A 6000-nucleotide genomic window follows, 5' to 3' on the forward strand; every position below is an offset into this window, starting at 1 on the left:
AAGTCTGAAATGGGAGTAATTGGAGCCATTTAATGTTAATTGAGAGCTAATTTGAGACCTATTAATGTTAATTGTGCTAAAATAATTTTCTAACAAATGACCTCTACTCACCATTTCATTGATATCTCACAAAATATTTTGAATCTGTGAATGAGGTTAATTTTCCCAAAAATTAGACATCCGGGACTTCAATTAAAGCACAAGAATGAGACAATTCTAATTAGAATTGAGTCAGATATAATTTTTTAAAGTTGACTTTACAGGCTGTTATAACAACTACGGGAAAACCAAATTTTGGCTTGCTCCTCACTCTCACCAATCTTCGCATTTAATGCACCAAATTTCTCCAAAGATTAAAATGAGGTCTAGGTTCATGATTTTTTGTCAACCCTCATTAAATGGTATTTCATTCATATTTTCTCTACCACTACTATATAAACCTCTCATCTCCTTCATTCCAAAGGACACAAAAACCTCATCTCTTCCCCTCTCTTGAGTTCTAATGAAGTTGAACAGTCTTTTCATATCTTGGTCTTCCTGAGACTCAAGGTATTGAGTGAGACTCACTCCTCTCCTAACTCTTCTTTTCTTTCACTCTTAGGACCTCTACCAAGAGTCTCCTTCTCCACCATATGGATCTTGCATAAAGGTATAATCCATTTTCCTAACTTATTTTTTGTGTTGCCATGATGAGAATTTAGAATTAAAACATGATAGTAACTATTTAAATTCTCTTGAATATGTTTGAATGTTTTTAAATGTTCTTATGTGTTCTTTATATGTTCTTGGTTGTTCATCATATGTTCATGCATAACACTAATTTCGATCTTAAATCCACATAAAAAATATGAAAAAAAATGTTTGTTTAATAATTCTTTTAAATTCTTGAACCTAGGATATCACTATCCACACATATTCACTATAATTTATTTGTCAATCCAAATGAAATGCTTAATAAATTGAATTAAGGTTTATCACATGCACACACTTTAAATTCAACATGTAAATTGATTGATAACATATTGGATGATGTGATATGAATGTTGGCCACCATAGTCTAGAAGACCGGTTTCACCGGGTAAGGTGGGTGCCTAACACCTTCTCATCTTGTAACATAGCCTCCGAACCTAGATCAAAGGTTGATAGATCAATGTTTATCCTTGTAATTTTCATTTTTTAGATTGTAACTAGGAAATAAAGTTATGTACTTATATCTTAGATTGTATCTAGGACCAAATCCATGTAATTTTCCTATGATCAAAGTAAATTCAATTGAAAATTAATAAAATGAGAAATTTGTCAATTTTGGTTTTCTTATTTATCCCAATAATTAAATAAGTGGCGACTCCATTGTAAAACCCTTAATTTAAAGGAGAAAATATAACTAATCGAATCTCCATTTTGAGAGGTAATAACACAACTCCATCCATTCACGTGGGTTTGGCCCAACATCCTATAAAACGAGTTGGGGGCGCGATCTCTCACAGTGGCAATTCCGCTGGGGATATTGAGGGTTAAGTTTCAATTAGGTTATGGTGGCTAACCATGTCATTGTTTATTTATTACTTTTTTGTATATAATATGTCTAATATGTTATTATTTTGCATGTCATGCATCATTTGCTTGAATGAAATATATTTTATTTGTGTGCTAGCCCGAAAGCCTGGTAGTATTAGCTGTAGATTGTGGTCTTCCTAAGACTCACATACCTAGCGGCAAACCTACCACCCACCGCGACAAGGATCATCATGGTTATGCCATGGTGGTTCGTAAGGACAAATTGTACTGTTCGGACCAACGCAGCGCTCCTAGCATCACAAGTTGGGAGGTACGATGTCCTAGCTTGTGAAGACCTTTAACCTACCTTCTACCCATGTTTTAATGACCAATAGAACCTACCTTTAGATCGGTCCATGTAAATTGCATTGTATTACACATGTGTATGGACGCTGTTTGAACCATGATGACTCAAGTCCAATGCTTGAACCCATCATAATTGTTTGAACCTTGTATGCTATGAATGAACTCAAGTCCAAAAACCTACGATTAAACTCTACTTGGTATGGAAGCCCAAAATTGTTTCTTGAATCATTCTAAGCCCAACACTTAAGCCCATCAATGGTGTATACGAATGATTAACATCAAAAGCCAAAAGTTCACAAGATGCATGCCTTCCAAGTGTAAGCCCAAGTTCAAGCAAATACCAAATGATCATATGGTTCAAGCCTTCCAAGTGCAAGCCCAAGCCATTTCATCATAATTAAGGTTCAAGCGCACCAAGCCTCAAGCATCCTAAATGGACCAAGAAGAAGCAAGTGGCCCAACTTTGCCTCACTCCAAATTTGGTTTGCAACATCATAATTATTAAGTTTAAAGTTTGTTTGTTTATTCTATATTTCTATGTTTCTTTGAATTCTAAAAATCCATGTAGCATTTGATGTACTTTGTTCATGTATATATTTAAAAAAAAAAAAAAAAAATCAAATGAGAAAGTGTTTGGACTAGGGGCATTGGGCCTTTGAGTCATTTAAAAAAAAAAATCTTTGAACTAGGACCATTGAACTTCCTAGTGACTCTTTCAAAAAGACCCAATTTTTTTCTTTCAAGATTTAAAAAAGAAGAAGAAGAAGAAGAAGAAAAAGTCTCATTTTCAAAATGGTACATGAGGATCCCTTGGACAAAACATTTTCTAAATCTTGATGTTTAAAGGCTTGAGCAATCAAAAGTCCATGCACTTGATCCAATTTTCAAAAGTCTTTTGTTTCACATCATTAGAGCATTCATACTTTTTCTTTTAAGATGAATTTATTAAAAGAGCTTGAATCACTATGCCTATAAGCAAGCATTACTAGGGATAGGAGGCCATCTTTGGTTAAACCAAATTATTTCCTATTACCTAGAATGTTCATCATCCATTGCTAGCCCATTTGAGCCTTCAAACATTTAGCCTTTTTTTTGCACGAACCCACTAAAATCTAAACTTGGGGTGGGAAAAATTCAAAGTATGCATGCTTAAATCTCATGTTGAGGAGGAGTCGACCTTATAGCTTTGAAGCTAATTGATAAAGCTCTCCTAGAAGACATGAAAGACAAGTAGAGAATTCATTAAACTAAAGATAAGAGATCATCAAAGAAAAATGAGCTTTCACTCAATCAAGGAAAGAGGAATGAAATTCCATCAATGTGAGAAAAAAAAATTTGCATAAAGTTTGAAGAACCCAAAATTCATCATGCCAAGAAGATTCGAAGGTTCATCCAAAAGAAAGTTCATCAAAAAAAAAAAAAAGAAGGAAAAGATTCATCAAGCACAAAAAGGTGCAAGTGCATTGAGGCAAGAAAGAACTCTAGAGAGTGCATCAAAATGACTGAAAATCTTTAAGCTGAGAAATACAAGGAGGGCAAAAGGTCCCTAAAAGTTCATACAAGGAGGGCAAAAGGTCCCCTTAAATTCAAATCCTGGTTCCGTCCCTATTTGTAAGTTTAGAATACATCAACAAAATATTTTTGTTATTTTGGTTATGATTTGGATAACTAAGTTATGCCCTCTGACAATAGATTATATTTTGTAAAGTTTGTAATGTGACAATTTTATTTTGTAATATTAGATCGACTTATACCAGCCTTGAGAATACTTGGATTGACAAGCTACATTCGGGATTGATATGTTCTATTCTTTTGGTTTTTTTTTTTTTTTAAATTTTTTTTATTTGTTCAAAAAGGATAATACGGACAACTTATTTTCAATTTTTCCATGTAGAAAAAAAGGGCAATAATAATGGAAAAATGTTGTGCTATTTATTTATTTATTTTTTGTTTTTAGTTTTTGGTATACTATATTTGTGGCCAAATGTACAACAACAACAACATTTATCAGAAGAAATGAAACAAAATATTATAGAGGGATGAGGGTATGAAGGTTGATTTAGTTTGGGTTCAAATATAAGATTTAAAAATATTGAATTTTATGTTAAATTGATGAAAAATAAGAACGAGTGCAAAATGCTAATTATGAAAAGCTAAGGGAGAAATAGAGTTTTTGAGATTATGCAGCATTTCAAAGGGTTGATCCTTCTCTTTGAATTTTGGTTCCAAAAAGGCTTTAGAAAAATTTAATGAAAAAGTGAAAAAAGATAAAAATAAATTTTTAAAACAAGGTTATGGAAGAGCGATACAAGTGCGTTCACCTTAATCTCCCCAAATTGGGGGAAAGAAAAAGAGGAAAGTTGTGTTTTGGACAAAATTGTCCTTCCTCACCAACCAACAATTTTTTTTTTTTTTTTTTTTTTTTTTTTTTTTTTTTTTTGTCTTGGGTAAAATATCATTTTTGTCCCTAAACTATTACAAAAGTTCTCTTTTCGTCCCTAAACTTTCAGAAGTTTGTTTTTTGTCCTTAAACTTTGCAAAACGTTATGATTTTCGTCATTCCATCCATGGCTATTAGTTTATGTCTTATGTGGCCTGACGAAGTGTTGACGTGTTATTTGACTTGGATTAAATTATTTTATTTAAAAAAATGTGGACATATGACAAATAATTGTTGGCACACATGGAAACCATTTTTAAAAGGCCAAAATATCCCTCTCTCCATTAGTTGACACATCCAAATAGAAATCCATTACTCGTGTGTTAATCTCAAAATTCCCAAACTTGAAACCCCAACCCAATCGTGAAATACTCACGGCGACCGAATTGTTTAATAGCAACTTCCTTCCACCTACGTCAAGCAGAAAAAAAATAGGGCTTAGAACCCTAACGGCTTGGTTAGTGCAAAAGACCCAAAACCCCCAAAACTAAAATTGCTTTGAGATTATTTTGTTTCAGTGGATCTTTACCGAGGTATATAGATAATGGGGTTTTTTTTTTTCATTGGTTTTTTTTGCTTAATCATAACAAAAGAAGTATGATATTTTTTGTTGTTGGTATTTTTATGCTAGTTTTGTTGCTGACCGTTTTATTATAGATAATGGTAATTATTTTCATGAATTTCCAAGTTATACTACGTGATGTTTGTGTTGGAAAAACATATGTTTATATCGCATACAAAACATACGCAGTGGAAAATTAATTGATTTACTTCATTTGTAGTTGATAACATATACTATGTAAATTTCAGAATATAAAAACAAGAAAATGTACCTTGGTGCAGTGAAATTCAAAAACAAAGATTAGAAGTACTTGGGAACACTTTTAATTTTCACTCCAATTCCACTTGTGCCTAAGAAATGTAGTCTCTCAATCAGTTTATATGTATATGTTTAAGGGAGAATTAGAGAGTGACTTACACTCACATACACACTATTTCATTTGCTTATAAAATTCTGTATGTTTCTCTCCTTATAACTGATTATCTAATTGAGTTAGCCTTTTGAACCATTCCAATTGGGTTTTAGTATGTGGTTTGGAGTGGGACCAAAAGGGAACAAATAAGACACTAGCTCCAATGGGTTTTGGGTTTTTTTGTCAACTCTTGACAAGCCCAAAATTGTTATTAATTATATTTAATATCACTATATAAATATAATTGCACTTTAGGCCTTATTAATAAATTATATCCCAAGATTTTATTATACATTCAACCCCTTCATTAAAATATTCGTAATATTACAAAGTCATGAATGATGACTGCCACTTTGAAGATTACTACATTTTAATCCTTGAGTACCCGGTTTGATCCTTTAAGTTATTCATCATATATTTATGAAATCCAATTTTATAAATATATACTTTAGTAAATCCTTACTAAAATGGTTAGGCCTAACACTCAGAATAACTAAACTCATTAAACTTATCTCAAGAGAATATTTTATATGTTCCTTCAACACTAAATGTGGCTGCCCAACATACTAAGATTTTGATTGTGGCTTTAGATTTCACTTCTGATATTTCAAAGCAATCTACTCCTCGTGTTGTAAATAGAAGTCGTAAGATTTATTATTCATTTGACAGTCGTTAATAGAATAATAAATCTCATAGCAGTCCAGTTCAACATGTCTTAACACT

The sequence above is a fragment of the Quercus robur genome, chromosome 2 (assembly GCF_932294415.1).
Source record: "Quercus robur chromosome 2, dhQueRobu3.1, whole genome shotgun sequence".
Taxonomy (NCBI): Eukaryota; Viridiplantae; Streptophyta; class Magnoliopsida; order Fagales; family Fagaceae; genus Quercus; species Quercus robur.